The 17385-nt window shown below is 44.2% G+C and overlaps 1 long non-coding RNA gene across 1 annotated transcript in view; it reads right to left on the bottom strand.

The window, feature by feature from the left end:
- LOC130842093 (uncharacterized) overlaps positions 1-15586 on the bottom strand; it is a 30126-nt gene extending 14540 nt beyond the window's left edge. Inside the window, exons 1-2 of the long non-coding RNA XR_009050348.1 lie at positions 15294-15586; positions 6454-6641 (exon numbers count right to left, since the gene is read on the bottom strand). This is a non-coding gene — a long non-coding RNA (uncharacterized LOC130842093). The remainder of the gene's footprint in view (positions 1-6453; positions 6642-15293) is intronic.
- Positions 15587-17385: the final 1799 nt, after the last annotated feature.

Genomic DNA, 17385 nt, shown 5'->3' on the forward strand with positions numbered 1-17385 from the left:
AACCACTTACTTCATTGCTTTTTAAAGTAATCTTTTAAAGGCTTGCTTACATCAGCATTTAACTCTCACATAATGAGTAAATTTGCATTAAATTTCTTTGCCTCATTTTCAGTCTATTCTCTCAGATGGCCATCCAAATTTAGCATTGATTGAAATAATTCCTAGCTCATGTGTCTTGACCAAACAAGTATTTTGTTGATGAAAATAAATATAACAGAATAAACCACAATACACAGTGTAATGTCAATGGGAGATTAGCTTACACCTGGCATAGCTTTACATTCAGCTTTTTTGATAGTCTAATCCCACAGGAATATATAAAGAATAACATAAAATGAATACCTGTATATCTATCACACAGAAAAGTCACCTTCTCTGAGCAATAATTTTGGTTTTTTAAATAACTGGCTTCCGGTTCTGGGACAAGATAGTATAGACTCAATTTTCTCTTCTCTTCCCCTCTGAGTACAACTAAACACCCTGGAAATAATTCAACAAACAATGATAAATGGACTATAAATGCTGGGTAGAAGAAGACAGACTGGTTAGGGACTTCAAGACTTGAAGAACAATACTATGGTAAGTTCCCTGGGTTTTTATTTTTCTCCTTTACTTTTTACCAAGAAAAGGTAACCCCAGCAGGGATTTAGCAGGGAGCCCCACACCCAAATGGCAGTGGCAGGCCAGTCTACTCATAGCAATGGTACCAGCAGAGCTCAGGAGGCTGACCCATCCCCTGCCCACATCCAACAATGGCAGTGGGCTCAGTCTGTGTATGGTGGGGGCAAGAGTGGGTCCTGAGTAGACCAATCCACCCCACACCCCACATCACCCAGCATCAGGCAGAGATTTACACAGGCATCGGCAGGGTTAGCAAGCCCCATCTTTTCCAGCCATCCACTTCTGCCACCTGAGCAGAAGGTGACCCAGGGACAATGTAACCCAACCCTCCACCTAATGGCAAAGAGCCATCCAGGCCCCATGGCTCCTTATCCTCTTTTCAGTGGCAAAGGCAGCTCAAGTAGGCTCTTTGCTCCTTCAGAGATACCTGCAGAAATAGAATGGGGAGCCAAACCACACCAAATGACCAGTGAACAATGCAAGAGAAATGCTCTTCTAATAGGTCTGGTATCCTTCACATCCCACCTAAGAATACTGAGAGGCCTTGGAAAACACTGTTCATCCTTGCAAATGCCACCAGCAGAGACATTACAGAAACTCAAGCAGAGCCAGATAAATGAAACAGACCAGAATATCATTTCAAGGGCTCAGAAAACTAAATTGTCACTGGAACTACAAGTCACAAAAGTAGGACAATACCTATAAGTTAAACCTAAACAGAACAAATGCCTGCTAAAACAAGATTTAAAACAAGATTTAAATACACAGTCTCCTAAATAATATCCGATGGAACATTCATCAAGAAAGACCTTATCCTGGGTCATAAAACAAAACCTCAACATATTTCAAAGAATTGAAATCATATAGAATATATTCTCTAACCATAATGGAATCAAAGTAGAAATCAATAACAGAAAAACAAAAATAAAACTATTAGAAATTAAACAACACACTACTGAGAAATCCATGGACCCAAGAGGACGTCTCCAAAAAATTGAAAAATAATAGAGCTAAACCAAATTAAAATACAACATATCACTACTTGTGGGCTTCAGCCAAAGCATTGCTGAGAGGGAAATTTATAGCACTAAATTCTCATATCAGAAAAAAGGAAAGGTCTCAAATCAATAATCTAAGTTCCTACTTCAAAAAACTAGAAAAAGAAGAGCAAAATAAAGCCAAAGTAGGCAGATGGAAGGAAATAATAAAAATAAGAACAGAAACAAATGAAACTGAATACAGGAACACAGAGAGAATCAATGAAACAAAAATCTGGTTCTTCGAAAGAAACAATCAATAAACCTCTAGCAAAACTGACATATAAAATGAGAAGAGGTACAAATGAAATAGGGGATATCATTATAGATCCTGCAGCTATTAAAGGATAATAAAGGACTACAACAAACAACTTTGCTCTCACAAATTTGACAACTTACAAGAAATTGACCAATTCCTCAAAAACCATGAACTAACAAACCTCAATCAAGATGAAATAGATAACCTGAATACTACTATAACCACTGAAGAAATAGAATTTGTAATTTAAAACTCCCCAGAAAGATGTCCCCTGCCCCAGGTGGCTTCACTTAAGGATTTTACCAAACATTTAAAGAAGAATTAACACCAATTTTATCCAATCTCTTCCAGAAAATAGAAGAGGAAGCAACACTTCTCAACTCACATTATGTGGCCTGTATTATATAGATACCCAAACCAGAAAAAGACAGTGCAGAAAAAGAAAACTACAGACCAATATCTCTCACAAACTCAGAAATTTTAAAAATCCTCAACAAAATACTATCAAATACAATCCAACAATGTATACAGAAAATTATATACCATGATCAAGTGGGATTATTCCGAGAATGCAAAGGTAGTTCAACATTCAAAAATCAATCATCATATCAATAACCATATCAATAAAAAATCACCATATCAATAAGTCAAACAAGAAAAACTATGATCATATCAATGGACACAGAAAAAACATTTGAAAATCCAGCACCCTTCATGATAAAAACTCTCAGCAAACTAGAAATAGAAGGGAACTACCTCAGTTTGGTTAAGAGTATTTACAAGAAACCTACAACCAGCATCATACCTAATAGTGAACAACCGCATGCTCTCCTCTTAGGGAACGAAGTAGGATGTTCATTCTCACTACTCATATTCACCAGAGTACAGGAAGTTCTAGTCAGTGCAACTGACAAGAAAAAAAAAGGCATAAAGATCAGAAAGGAAGAAATAAAATTGTCCCTATTTTCATATTGCCTACATAGAATATCTCAAGATAGCTATTTAAAAAAATCCCTGGAACCAATAAGTGAGTTCAGCAAGGTTGCAGGGTATGAGATCAACACACAAAAATCAGTCACATTTTGTATACTAATAATGAACATGTGGAAACTAAAATTAAAAACAGTACCATTTGTATTTACTCCAAAGAAAGTGAAATACTTAGGTATACACTTAACAAAACATGTACAAGATTTGTATGCTGAAAATTATAAAAGATGATAAAAGAAATTAAGGAAGACCCAATAAATGGAAAGACATTCCAATAAGTGGATTACAAGACTCAACGTAGTAAAAAATGTCAATTGTCTCCAAATTGATATATAAATTTAATGCAATTCTTATCAAAATTCGAGCAAGATTTTTTGTAGACATAGAAAAACTTATTATAAAATTTATATGGAAAAGCACAAGCCCTAGAATGGCCAGAACAATCTTGAAAAAGAAGGATAAAGGGAGGAATTATTCTACCCAATATTGTCTTATTATTTAGCTACAGTAATCAAGGCAGTGGTACTGGTGGGTAAACAGACACATGCGTTAATACAACAGAACAGAGAACACAGAAGTGGGCCCATGCAAATATGCCCAATTAATTTTTGACGAAGGTGCAAAAGTAATTCAACGGAGAAAAATAGCTTTTTTAACAAATAGTGCCAGAGCAGTTAGACATTCATAGGGAAAAAAAAATCCACATGCACAAGAAAAAGCAACCTTTGACCTAGACCTCATACCTCATAAAAAATTAACTCAAAATGGATCATAGACTTAAAGGTGAAATATAAAACTATGAAACATTTAGAAAAAGAAAACAATTTTTAGCCTTGACACAAAAAGCATAATCAGTAAAAGGAAAAATCGATAAATTCGACCTTATCAAAATTAAAAATGTTTGCTCTGCAAAACACCCTGTTAAGAGGATGAGAAGACAAACTGAATACTAGGGAGAAATATTTGCCAATCACATATTAGATACAAAGGACTAGTGTGTAGAATATATAAAGAACTCTGAAAACTCAACAGTAAACAAGCAAATAGCCTAATAAGAAAACGGACAAAAGACATGAAGAGATATTTCACCAAAGAGGATAGACAGATAGAAAACAATCATATGAATAGGTGTTCAGCTTCACTAGGCATTAGGAAAATGTACACAAAAAACTCACAATGAGATATCACTATATATCTATCAGAATGGCTAAAATAAAGAATAGTGACAACATCAAATACTGGCCAGGATGTGGTGAAAATGGATCACTTCACATATTGCTGGTGAGAATGGAAAATGGTAAAGCCACTCTGGAAAACAATTTGACCGTTTCTTATAAAACCGAACATAAAAAAAAAAAAAAAAACCTGAACATGCAACTACCATACAATTCAACAAAAACTACACTTTGATGCGGAGTGCAGTTTCCAAAGAAATGGAAATTTATGTTCACACAAAAACCTGTATATGAAAACAAACCTGTATATGAATATTCATAGTAGTTTTATACATGATAGCCATATGTAAACAACCCAGACATTCCTCAACAGGTGAATGGTTAAACAAACCGTCATACACCCACACTATGGAATACTGTTCAACAATAAAAAGGAATGAATGAACTATTGATACCTATAAAAACTTGAATCAAATTTGATAGAATTATGCTGCATTTTTCACTCAGCCAATCCAAAAAAGTTACATATTGTATGATTCCATTTATGTAACAAATGACAACATTTTAGAAATGGAGGACAGATTAGAGGTTGTCAGGGGTTAAAGATGGGGCAAGGGAGATCAGGAGGGAAGTGGAGATGGCAACAGAGGGATTCTTGTGGTAATGGGACCGTTCTGTATCTTGACTGTGTGATGAATACATGAACCTAAATGTGTGATAAAATTGCATTGATCTAAGTACACACAAACACAAATGAGTGGAAGCAAAATATAAAGACTGGTGGGTTATATCATGTCAATATCCAGCTTGTGATACAGTTTTGCAAGATGTTACCATTGGGGGAAACTGGATAAAGGGTACAGGGGATCTTTCTATTTAATTGCATGTGAACCTAGAATTATCTCAAAATAAAAATCAACAACCCTACAAATCAGAGCTTCCTCCCCACTTCCCTTCCACTGCCCCCTACCCCCAGCTAGTTGCTAAACATTTACCAGCACACTGATTCACTTCTCTTTGGAGAATGAACTTTGTGTTAGTAAAACTTGGTGTGGTTTTTTTTTCTTTATACCTGAGTGCCTCACGGAAGACACAGTAGATGGCTGGAGGTAATAGAAGAGCCTGTGGCCTTGGGAGAGTAGTGTTACTTCCCTGGGCCCTAGTTTTCCTCAGCTGTAAACTGGAGACAGTACTAGAGGGAAGAAAAATGAATACTTATAGAGAACCTACTTTTATCTATGTCTCCTTCCCTCATCTTCTAGCAAGCCCAATGAGCCACACAGAATGAGTCTCCAAGTTTCCAGTAAAGAAACAGAGGCTGAGAGACATGCCTACCAGAGAACAGAGCTGGGGTTGGAGTCCATATCCAGGCACTTTTCATTACTGCCTGCTGCCCTGGAAGCCTATCCAATTCTCTGACACTAAGCCCTACAAGGCAGCCTCTCCCAGTGGAAAGTGAGCTGGGCAGGGAATGCTCCACCCTCTAAATGCAAATAGGGAATGGCTGCGAAGGACTCAGCTTGATCCCCCCAAGCAGATACGGTTGCACCAGAAGCCACAGACTTCAACTGGGCCAGCCTCCCTCCATGTACCTGTGGAGGTCCCAGGAACAGCTGCTCATTTCCCCCTGGTTGGTTGTTCCCTACTGTTGCCTACAGAACAAACTCAAAACAGCCCCAAAGGCTGAACATTCTCCCCTCAGAGGGCAGGCAGGGCATCGTGGTCATCCACGGTCCGTGGGTATAATGTTGGTACTGGCTCATGCGGAAGGAAGTGTCTCCTTAGGTTGGAGAGCACCTTGCCCAACATAGGCTACCTTCCAATCAATCTCTTTGGTGTTTTCCTCACAAACTCTACAGGTTGGCTACCCAAGATGATCAAAGGTAAGGCAGTCTGATGGTTAGAGCCCTGGGCTGGGGGTCAGGAGACATGGACTTCGCCCAGCCCTGTGCCTTCCTCTAAGGCCTTGGACGAGCCATGCTCCCCTTCTGGGATTCAATATCCTCATCTATAAAATGAGGGGTTCGGATTAGTTGTTCCCTAGGCCTCTCCAAGCCCTGCCAGCCCTCACGTTCAAGGTTAGCTCTAAGACCTGCATGCAGCGCCTGCCTGAATCCACCACGGCTCACAAATATTACTGGAAGAGAAGTCCTAGTTGAATTTCATTTTTCTTCCGAGGCTGTTTATTGCCTAACAAAACGCACTTAGTGGTAAATTCGTGACTGTGATGTTAAGTGTAGGCTGCAAACCCACAGACAGAAAAAGAGAGAAATAGTAAGGGGAGGGGTGGAGAGCACAGAGCCGGAGGAGGGAGGGCCATCCAGAGGGTCAGGAAACCTCGAATTCACAGGAGTGTCATAAACACACGCACCATTCCTTACTTACTCACATCCTCTGCCCTGGCTGGGTTCCGCGTGGTCTCCACTTCTTGTTAGCGTTTCAGCTGCATACCAGGCCCCAGCTGGCAGTGGCTAATTGCAATCAGCAGGTGAGAAATGTAGGTTCTCCGAAAAGGAATTATCTCCAGCGCTGGGAACCATTCTGGGAAATGTAACAGACCTGGGAAGAGAGGGGGAGATGTTTAAAACCTGAACTTCTGTGAAAAGCATTAATTGAAAAAGACAGCCCCGCGCACCAGGAACCCATGACTCGCTCGCCTGAAAATATAATGAAGCAACTTAGTGTGGAAGGAAAGACGGGGGAGCATTTCCATTTCTGCAAAAGCAGCTCCTGCCTCGTGCACACAAGCCCTGCCTGCCCTCTTTTTCCAGGAGACCCAGAGAGCACAAAGGCTGCCTCTTGTAGTCTCGTCTTTTACCTTTACATTTTTCTGCATGAGCGAAACCACGGCACCAAGCTGAGGACTTTTCATTTGTTTTTATTTATTTTTTCAAGAAAGATGTAAAGCCATCTACTCCAGAGCAGGATGACTTGAGGGAGCAAGTTCAAAATCGGTTCACAATCTCTTGAGGTCGCCGAACACCCAGGTGCTTACTCAGCCTGGTGCCAAGTGAGGGACATGGGACATGGATGCAGCCACATACCCTAAAACGCTGTTTAGCTACTTGGGGAAGCGAGCCCAGTGTCAAGGAGCAAGGTCTGGGGGTGCCTGTATCCTCAGCCCCGGGCTGGTCTCAGTGGGTCCTATCAGGGGTCCCTGGAGACTGCAGGAAGGCCCCGGGTGGCCCCTATAAACAGCCGCCTGCTCACCTACAGAATCAGCTTCTCTCTGTGCCTTATCAGGAAAGGGAGTGAAAAGCGTACCAGAGGGGTGATTTGAATTTCATTTTCTCGCTCCGTCCCCCTGCGGGGAACGCTGCGTGGTGCTGCATGCTGATTCAAAGAAAATTGTCTCCGCTCGCTGGGGTTTATAGCAAGGCATGGGCAGCTCACGTTGCACTGGGCTGTGGGGCGCCCTGCAAACCGCCTAGGGGACAATACAACAGAGGTGGGGTCAGGGGCTGGCCCAGTAGCGTTTCCAGAGAAGCCAGGTATGATTCGGCAGGCCCCAGAACCCCTGCAACCGCTGTGTCCTCATCTATAAAGTGAGCAAATTGCACACTGCGACCTGACTTCAGTGCTCAGATTCCATAAAAGGCAAGTAATAAGATGTGGCTTAAAACACAAAAGATTCCTTCCCCCAAAGGAATGTTTACTGGGGTTTGGGGAAGAGTGAGTGGCTCGGGTGTCCCTTCCTTTTGGTTGTTTGTAGGCCAAAGAGAGGCTACGCTCTGGAGCCAATCTCAGACGAAACCCCAGTCCCTGGTGAGAGGTCAGACTAAGGACAGAGACTCTGGGCAGGCCAGCTGGAGAATCTTTGTCCACCTGCGAGGGCCCCGCCCCCGCTCCCCAGCTACCCTGTGGGCCGAAGGAATGTCAAAGGAGAGATTAAAGTCTCAAGGGGAGAAGATAAAGAGGCCTGGAGACCTTTCAGCCTTGGAACCAAACCCCAAGCTTTGTGATCAAAAGACAAATAAACAGCCATTCCCATCGGGTTTCTCAAACCTGCTGAGCGGCACAAATGTTTCCTCCTCATAAACAAGCTTACCTGAAGAAGGTGAAGAAAACCAGACCCTGAGATCGCACGCAGTTTTTGGCAGACCCCTTAGGAGAAACTGCTGCAGACAGCCTATCAAGTGCTTTTCTCACATCTCTCGGAAATAAGATGTCAAAGTTTGAACATAAACCACGAACAAACAAAATCGGCCCAGTGTTTCATGCCAGCTTCCCATCCTGACACAGGGCAGGTTTCGAATAGGAGCTGCAGCCTTAGAAGCTGCTGACAGGATTTTTAGAGCAGCCAGTGAGTCGAGAAGGTAAACAGAGAGAGGAAGCCACCCGTGGCCTCCTTTCGACAAATATTGGGCTCTGTACCTCTGTGTTACGCGATTCTAGGAGGCACTATTCTTGTCGAAGTCTGTGGAGTTGTGTTTCAGGAGGTGTCAAGGGCGAATACAGTGCTAACAGCGCCCTGTGGAGTGAGGCAAGACAAACACCCAATGAGTGCCCACCGCGTGCCACCACTGGGGATACAGCACGGTACAGACAGAACAAGTCTCTGGCCCAGCGAAGCTCACGTTCGAATTAGTAAATATACAGCGTGGCAGCGGGTGACACCTGCTATAGCAAAGATACTTTGGGGAGAGGGATGGAGAGTGGGGGAGGGCTGAGATTTATAGTTGGGTAGTCAGGGAAGGCTCATCGAGATGAAGTGACTTTTGAGCAAAGACGGAACAGGAGAGAAGGAGTGAGTCCTGCCAGGGGGCCCTCTGGGGGAAAAGGGACCCACATAGAGGGGATGGTGAGTGCAAATGTCCTGAAGTAGAAGAGTGCATGGCAGAGGCAAATTACACCATGGGAGCCAATGGAGCCGGAGTGGAGAGACAAGGGGCGCCACCACAGATCCTGAATGCAGTAGAGCAGGGGTCCCCAACCCCTGGGCCGTGGACCGGTACCGGTCTGAGGCTGCTTAGGAACCGCAATGCACAGCAGGAGGTGAGTGACAGGCAAGCAAGGGAAACTTCATCTGCTGCTCCCCATGGCCATCCATCACTCGTATCACTGCCTGAACCATACTCCACCACCCCCACCCCACCCCTGTCCGTGGAAAAATTGTCTTCCACGAAACCAGTCCCTGGTGCCAAAAAGGCTGGGGAGCGCTGCAGTGGAGACTCACAGGACACCACAACAGGTGTCCCAAGCCACCCCACCAGCCGGCTCTGCTGGGCTGACATCTCAACAGCCACCTCTGGGGGCCTATGGGCCTCTCTGGTTCTCCATTAACTAACAACTAACCCCTTATATGGTTCTGCTTAATTACTAACCGACTAAGGGTGAATTTGGCTCCACGCCTCTGACTTCCCAGACTTCAAACCTCCTAATATTTAATCTTGGGGATGGAGGCATCTTGGGGATGGAGAAGTGTGGAAAGAGGGAGGGTGACTTAAAGGTGTCCCTCTCTAACTCCCCAAGTCCCATGACAAACAGTGTCACCACGCACAGCGTGATTCAATACACGTTGGCTGACCTTTCCTCACCACATTTCCCACACAGAATGGCAAAACCACTGGAGAGAATTAACTGTATCTGGGACTCATCCAATAGTGCTCTCTCACCCAAGCCCCCAGGACTGATTCAGTGTCTATCATACTTATGTACTCTGCTCTGGCCCAAAGAGTAATGCAAACACGGTCTACCCTGCACAGTGTGAGATGGAGCTGGGGCTGGGGTTGGTGGTGGGGGTGAGGCAGGCATTTTGATGACAAATTCTTGGCTGGATGCCCTGAGGATTTCCTTGGCCAGAACCTCCCCGTTTGCTTTTCAGCATTTATCAATACTAGCATTGCACCAGGCTGACAGAACCTCTAAGCAGAGGTGACACTGGAAGTGGGAAGCACATTGTCCTGGAAGCCTAGGTCCCTGGGTTCTTCTGCAGCAAACAAGGTTGTGGGACTGTAGTGATTAGGGTTGGCTCTGACGCAGAAACTGCTCTGAGGCTACAGAGTAAGGGATTTATGAGAGGGCAGAACCTTCTGCAGTTGCAGGAGCTGTCAAGCAGTTTGCTAGGGCTCCTGCCCTGAGTCCCTTGTTAAGCCCAAAGCCAGCAGGGTGGGAGGGAGGGAGAGATGAGTGGCCTCTCGCCCGAAGCTGCACATGTGCCCGCCTGCCCCAGCGCTCAGGGGAGCTAGGGGAGCTGCAGGGGCCTCTGCCCACACCAACCATAGGCATGGCTGCTCCTTCACTTCCACCTTCCAAATCTCTCCCCGTTTCTCTTCTGGCCCATGCTAACCATAGAGGGAAAGGAAAAGAATTCCGTGAAAGGTAGTTACAGCTTAGCCCTACAGTATAAAGCCACCACAGTGACTTTGACCTCAGGCCGTTTCCTCACCTACAACACCCAGGGTTTGGCCTGAAGGAAACTGTTGGGAGCATCCTTGTTACAGTAATAACGTCTTTCTCTTTCCTCACTGGGGAGCCAGGTCAACCCGCATTGCGTGCGGAGGTGCCAAGAGCGCCCAGGTGCTGTTGCAACATTGGGAGTCTCCACCAGCTGGAAAGAGTCCCGCGTCTTGGCCTTAGTCCTCGGAGGAACTCCTTGTTCTGTGGGCACACACAGATTGCCTCATTTCCCCCCCTTACCCAAGGCCGGGAGGAGTGAGGCATTATCATCTGTCTTCCCTGGCAGGAAACCTCAGAGCCAGCATGCTGCTGGACCGGCCCCGGTCACCTGCCGAGGTGGTGGCAGCAGGTGACAAAGCCCAACCTCCATCTCTAGCAATCAAGCTGAAATTCCCAGGAGATTACAGAAAGATTTTGAGGCTGCACACAGTTCAATTAACAATCTGGACCCAAACATATTCATTAGGAGTTCACCTTCCAGGTGATTCCAGAACACTCTAATACAACCTAATGAAGATCTTTCTCAGCAAATAAATGTGAACATTGTAGTCCGTGGATCCAGCACTTTCTGCAAAATATGCTCTTTGCAGACTCTGCTTTTAGGTACCCTGGAGAGGAGAGACAGGAAAAGACCAGGCACAATAAAGACAAAGAGCCGTAAATGCAGAAAAGAAACTGAAAGAAATTAAATTGTATAGAAAGAAAGACTCTCATTTATGCCCAAGGAAATCAAGAGGAGATAGAACATGGCTGTTAAAGAGAAGGGAGGTTGGATTTGATCTTCACGGAAATTCTATGTTCTTAGGAGAACATCATCAAAAATCTAAAGCTAGAGGACTCCAGGTCAGCATGTGTGAGATGCAAAGGAAGGAAGGAAAGGAAAATGTCAGAAGGAATGTCTTACTTCAGAGCGCTGCTAGAAGGAAAGAATGTTTATTTATCGTGGGACAGAGCTGGTGCCATGCTGAGTGAGACCATGGTCCTGAAATTACGCCCTCTGGCTTCGGCCTTGCAAGACGTATGGCTGTGTGGGGGAGGAAAGATCGTTTTCCCTCTACCCTTCTAGGTTCTTGGCTGAGATCCCCCACCCCCAGGAATAAAAAAGACAGATTATCACGAGCAAAACCAAACAGAAGTTGAATGTCTACCTTTTGTGTACATGGGAGAGACCCAGGAAAACCGAGTACCTCCCCCAAATGGCTCAACTCATCACTTTAAATACCATCTCTAGCTACAGAAAAGATGCTGGGGACGGAGGAACCAGTTATGGGAGGTTACAAGCAAAAGCACAGTAAAGAAGGATAAGGTCGTTCTGCATATTTAAGTCCTTGCCTTCTCTATTGATGAGAATTTCTAGAGATTTAGAATCATCTTTCTCCCCCCTGGTACAGAGAGGGAGATATGCTTACAAATGGAGATTTTTCTTGTAAATATAAATGTCCCTTACAAAAGGGTAACTCCTACTCTGTTTTCAAAGCTTTGCCTATGTCTGCTGTTTCTTAAAAATAATCAGCCGGAAACAATCCTTATGCCACCAAGGTACATTTTAGGGTGACAAATTCTGCCCCCCTTCAGCTGGAGCATGTGTTATGCCTTGACCAGAGCAAGATGGTTCACATCCCAGCCAGGGAATCTCCACGGTGCAAAAGCAGGCCAACAGGAGGGCCAACGTGGCTGTAAGGGTCTAGCCTATGGAGGAGGAGGCATGGAAGGCTTAAAAGTGGGGAAGAGCTTATGTCCACACAAGAACCTACACACGGATGTTTATAGGCACCTTATTCATGGCTGTCAAAATTTGGAAGCAACCAAGATACCCTTCAGTAGGTGAATGGATAAATAAACTTGTGTATCCAGGTAATGGAATATGATTCAATGTAAAAAAAAAAAAAAGAGAGAGAGAGAGAGCGCTATCAAGCCGTGAAAAGACCTGGAAGAATCTAAAATCATATTACTAATTGGAAGATACCAATCTGAAAAGGACGTGCTATAGGAGTCCAACTACATGTCATTCTGGAAAAGGCAAAACTATGGAGACAGTAACAGATGAGTGGTTGTCAGGGGTTTGGGGTGGGGGGAGGAAAGAATAGGCAGAGCACAGACGATTTTTAGAGCAGTGAAAATACTCTGCATACTATAATGGTGGATACAGGTCATTTATACATCTGTTCAAATCCACAGAATGTACAACACCAAGAGTGAGCCCTAATGTAAACTATGGACTTTGGGTGATAATGACGGGTCAATGTAGCTTCATCAGTGGTAACGAACGTACCCCTCTGGTGGGGGTGTTAATGGGGCAGGCTATGCATGTGTGGGGGTGGAGGGTATATGGGAAATCTCTGCACCTTCCTCCCAATTTTGCTGTGAACCTGAAACTGCTCTAAATAAGTAAAGTCTTTTTTTTAAAGAACTTTTATTGAGATACAGTTAACAGACAATAAACAGTGTATATTTAGAGTGTACAATTTGGTATCCCAATCTCCCAATTCATTACCCACCAACCCTCCCCGCTTTCCCCACTTGGTGTCCATATGTTTGTTCTCTACATCTGTGTCTCTATTTCTGCCTTGCAAACCGGTTGATTTGTACCATTTTTCTATAGTCCACATATATGTGTTAATATACGATATTTGTTTTTCTCTTTCTGACTCATTTCACTCTGTATGACAGTCTCTAGGTCCATCCATGTCTCTTTTTTAAAAAGTAGGGGAGGAAACTGAATCTGAGGTTCCTTAAAGTTCGGAATATCAAAAATTAAAGTTTAGAAACTCAATCCTAATTTAGTGAGTGAATCGTGCAGTCTTACCGAATTCTCACCCTCTCAATGGTCCAGTGTAAATGCAGCTCAGGTCTCCCATATTCTGCAGGCATAGAAGTGAGGCCTGTGGCTCTCTGGGGGGCAGGAATGACCTAAATTAGAATGTAGCTTGTGATATCTTTGTCTAGTGCAGGAGTTGGCAATTTTTTACCGTAAAGGGCCAGATAGAAAATATTTTAGGCTTTGCAGGCCATACAGTCTCTGCCGCAACTACTCAACTCTGCTGTTGCAACACGAGAGCAGCCACAGACAGTCTACACACCAAGAAGCATGGCTGTGTTCTAATCAAACTTTCTTTACAGAAGCAGGCCTATGCTGCATTTGGCCCATGGGTTGTAATTTGCTAACCACTGGTCTAGTACTTCCCTAGAAAGTCGGACTTGTCTATGCTCAACACATGGGCAAACTAAGGGCTTAAATTACGCGTTGCATACAAATTATACATAATCAAACACAGAGAAGGAGGAAGAAAATTAAGGAAAAGAGTGAAAGATAAAAAAGAAAGCCAATTCTTGTTTCATCAGCCTGGGGTAGGGGGGAGAAGAATGCAGAGACCAGCTGGGAGGAGGAGAAATCATAACATGTCTTACAGAGGCGACACAAGACAAATAGAGAACACGAGTCCGGGAATCACGGGACTCGGACTGCAGGCCGTTCTTGGCCCCTGTCTGGCACTGTCACCGCACCTCTCTGGACTAACATTCTGTCATTCCACCCAATTCCAGCCTCACAAAGTTCTCAAAAGTTGGAGTGAGGCAGGAAACAAAGACACAGCAAGCTGCGGAGAGGCAGGGGTGGGCATCACGGCCGCCCTGTGGGTGTCTCTCTGTGAGGACAGATCCTTATCTTCCTGCTACAGCACATTGTGCCGAAGACACAGCTAAGCTCCTGCTTAAATAAACAATTTAATCAGCAGCCTAAAGTTTCCTTTTATCACCCAATCTCCCGGCTAGACGGAATAATTATTTTCCATCTTCTAACTGCTGGACTGTTAAGTATCAGCTGAAGCAAACAGAATACCAGGCACTGCTGAATGCCATCACAGCCCTAGTCTCTTACTAACGTAATTCCCATGGTTACTGGTTTTTTAAAGACCTTGTAACCAAACATGGCTCTCGGAAGGACTGCACTGCAAAGAAGTACTTTAGGGTAGGAGGAAGGGAAGGGTTTTTCATCTAAGATGACTGTGGCCAGCGTTCTGATCACTAACAAAGAAAATGATCTACAGCTCGGATAACAAGCAATACCGTCACCTGGAACAGGGAGGCTATTTCAAGAGGCCTTCTGATGACCAACACGTTAGGACTCTCTCAGCCTTACTTCCCCACCTGTAGAAAGGAGCTAGTAATGTTTGCCATGCGAGGTGTTCTGCGGAATAAATCAGATACTGGAGAACATTATCTAACTCAGCTCCTAGCATAGAGCTCTCTAAATAGGATGTACCGTGATATTATCGATGACTGATATAACCCACTTCTGACACAAGGAAGGTCACTCCAATCGGGTGTGAGAATTGCACTCCTTAAAAAAGATGTTTTCCTTGCTCTTTATCCATCTTCCCTTGGTATGTGCCTCCTACAAAGGAGTTTCCCTCCAATAGGCTCATGACTGGTGCAGGAATTATTTACACTCAAGAAAAGGCACGGCAGTGGACCCCACCCCTTGGCTGCCATCCCACTTTTGAGGCAGCGTGGAATTACGGAAGTAGATAGGAGTCAGGATAACCCAAGACTGTACACTCTTTTGGGTAATCAGACATGCCATCCGCTGAGTCACAGGTTTCTTTTGGCAGGTGGACGGTGGAAACACCCTTCCTGTCTCTGCAGCCCTTCCCAAATCCACTCCCTCCCCCAGTCTGTGCTCCGGTCTCCTTGAAGGCCATGTCCCTCACCCACGGTTCACCTATGCGGCCGGCAGGAGGGGAAGGAATTACCTCAAAACCAAGGCCTTTTGTGGTCCCAACATCATCACCCCCACAGCCCCTTAACACTCACAGGAACTTCTGCAGCTGCCCCCTAGCTGTCCTCTGTGACCTCGATCAGGGCCTCCTCCACTGCATTCCCCACACACGGCCAGGAGGCTTGTTCCGAAGGCGCCGAGCTGCTCCTGGCAGCACCCTGCTTAAAAACCACGGCATGTAGAAGAAAATTCACACTCCTCACTAAGATCTAGAAAGCCTGTTCCAAACTGGCTCCAGCCTACCTTTGGCAGCCTCGCCTTCAGCTCTTTGCTCTTGTTGTTCTCTCTGCTTTGTGTGCCCCCCTCCCACCTGCCTGTCCAACTTCCGCTCAACCTGTAAGCTCCAGCTCAAATGCTACCCCGTTTCTGACACCCCCGTTTTAGGCAGTACCAATCACTCCCTCTTCTATATTCCTGTAGGGACTTGTACGTAACTCTGTTCTAGTACTTTCCAAATGTTAGTATAACTACTTGCTGATGGCTTGTGTTCCTCCTTGGCTATAATCCCAATAAAGACATGTACACACTGCTATATATAAAATAGATATGCAACAAGGACCCACTGTATAGCACAGGGAACTCTGCTCAATACTCTATAATAACCTAAATGGGAAAGAATTGGAAAAAGAATAGATACATACATGTGTATAACCGAATCACTCTGCTGTACATCTGAAACTAACACAACATTGTTAATCAACTATACTCCAATATAAAAGAAAAATTAAAAAAATAAAGTACCTTTTAGAACAGAAAATAAAAAGATACGAGCTAGGGAACTATATTCAATATCCTGTAATAAACCATAATGGAAAAGAATATGAAAAAGAATATATATATATATATAACTGAATCACCTTGCTATACGCCAAAAACTAACATAACATTGTAAATCACCCTACACGTCAATAAAATAAATTAAAAAAATAAAGACATGAGCTATAATTTACTCATCTTGGTATGTCCAACATCCAACACACCACCCGACATGTGGTAGTGGATGTGCCTTGCTAATGGAACAGAATGAATTGAAAGAACAAAGTCCATGGGTTTGGCAACCAGCGAGGAGTGCCCGTTGCAGGTGAGACATGAGAAATCCACAGGCACCGTCAAGGGTGTCTACTAATATTTCTGTGTTAATGATTTCACATTTTTCTTAGAATCACCTTTAGAGAATTAGCCAAACTTTTCTGCTGCCCCATTCCCCTTTCACACCAAATTGATAACCATCTCTATTTTCAGAGCCATCAGTCATCCTGTATTTATGATTTTGGACGATAATTATAAGGCATCCCTTGCCCATTTCTGACTCAGCATCCATGAAGCCCATGAGACTCTGTCTTTTTAGCATTCGCTTTGCCAGTCCTCTCCACCCACCCTCCGCCATATGCAATAGCCTTATCAATAGTTGGCATATGTGAAGTCAAGACACTCCTCATTTGGGTATGAGAATTTTCTAGGGGCGCACAGTTACAGCTTCCTGCATAACCCTTTCGCTGTTTGCTCACTCTGAGGCCCAAAGCTAAGTTCTGAGCTCCTCCCACCTCTCCAGCTTCTGTTCTCACCACTGTCACCCAACTCGGCTTGTGACTACTCTGAGCTTCACTACTGTTCTCTGAGCAGGCAAGGCTCTGTTGTGCTGCTTTTCTTTCCAACGCGCTGTTCCTGGAGTGCTTCCCCCTCCTCCTCCATCTAGTGAACTTCTACACATCCTTCAAGGTCCATTTCAACTACTGCCTCTTCAGAGGCATCTTCCCTGCCAATCCCTCTTTCCATCCTGCCTGGAAAAACACTGTATGGTTCCATAATGGGATTCTCCCTAACTCAGTTTTTTGTTTCTTTCTCCATCTTTGAAATTTAATGTTTGGATATCAGGTGCAGATGCTTAGATTACTCACAACTACTAGTTAACGAGATACACTCATCACTAGTCCGTGCACACCCCAGAAGTACTAGCAAAGCCACTACACAAGAAAAAGCCAGGACCTCGATAATAGCCCACACGCATCCCCCCCATTAATCTATGCATTTGACTCCCCATTCAAGATAATTTATCATAATTTTGAATCATATAGTGATCATTCTAATTCTTCTCTTTTTATATAGTTTTACTGCAGCTACATACGT

This window comes from Hippopotamus amphibius, chromosome X (assembly GCF_030028045.1).
Source record: "Hippopotamus amphibius kiboko isolate mHipAmp2 chromosome X, mHipAmp2.hap2, whole genome shotgun sequence".
Taxonomy (NCBI): Eukaryota; Metazoa; Chordata; class Mammalia; order Artiodactyla; family Hippopotamidae; genus Hippopotamus; species Hippopotamus amphibius.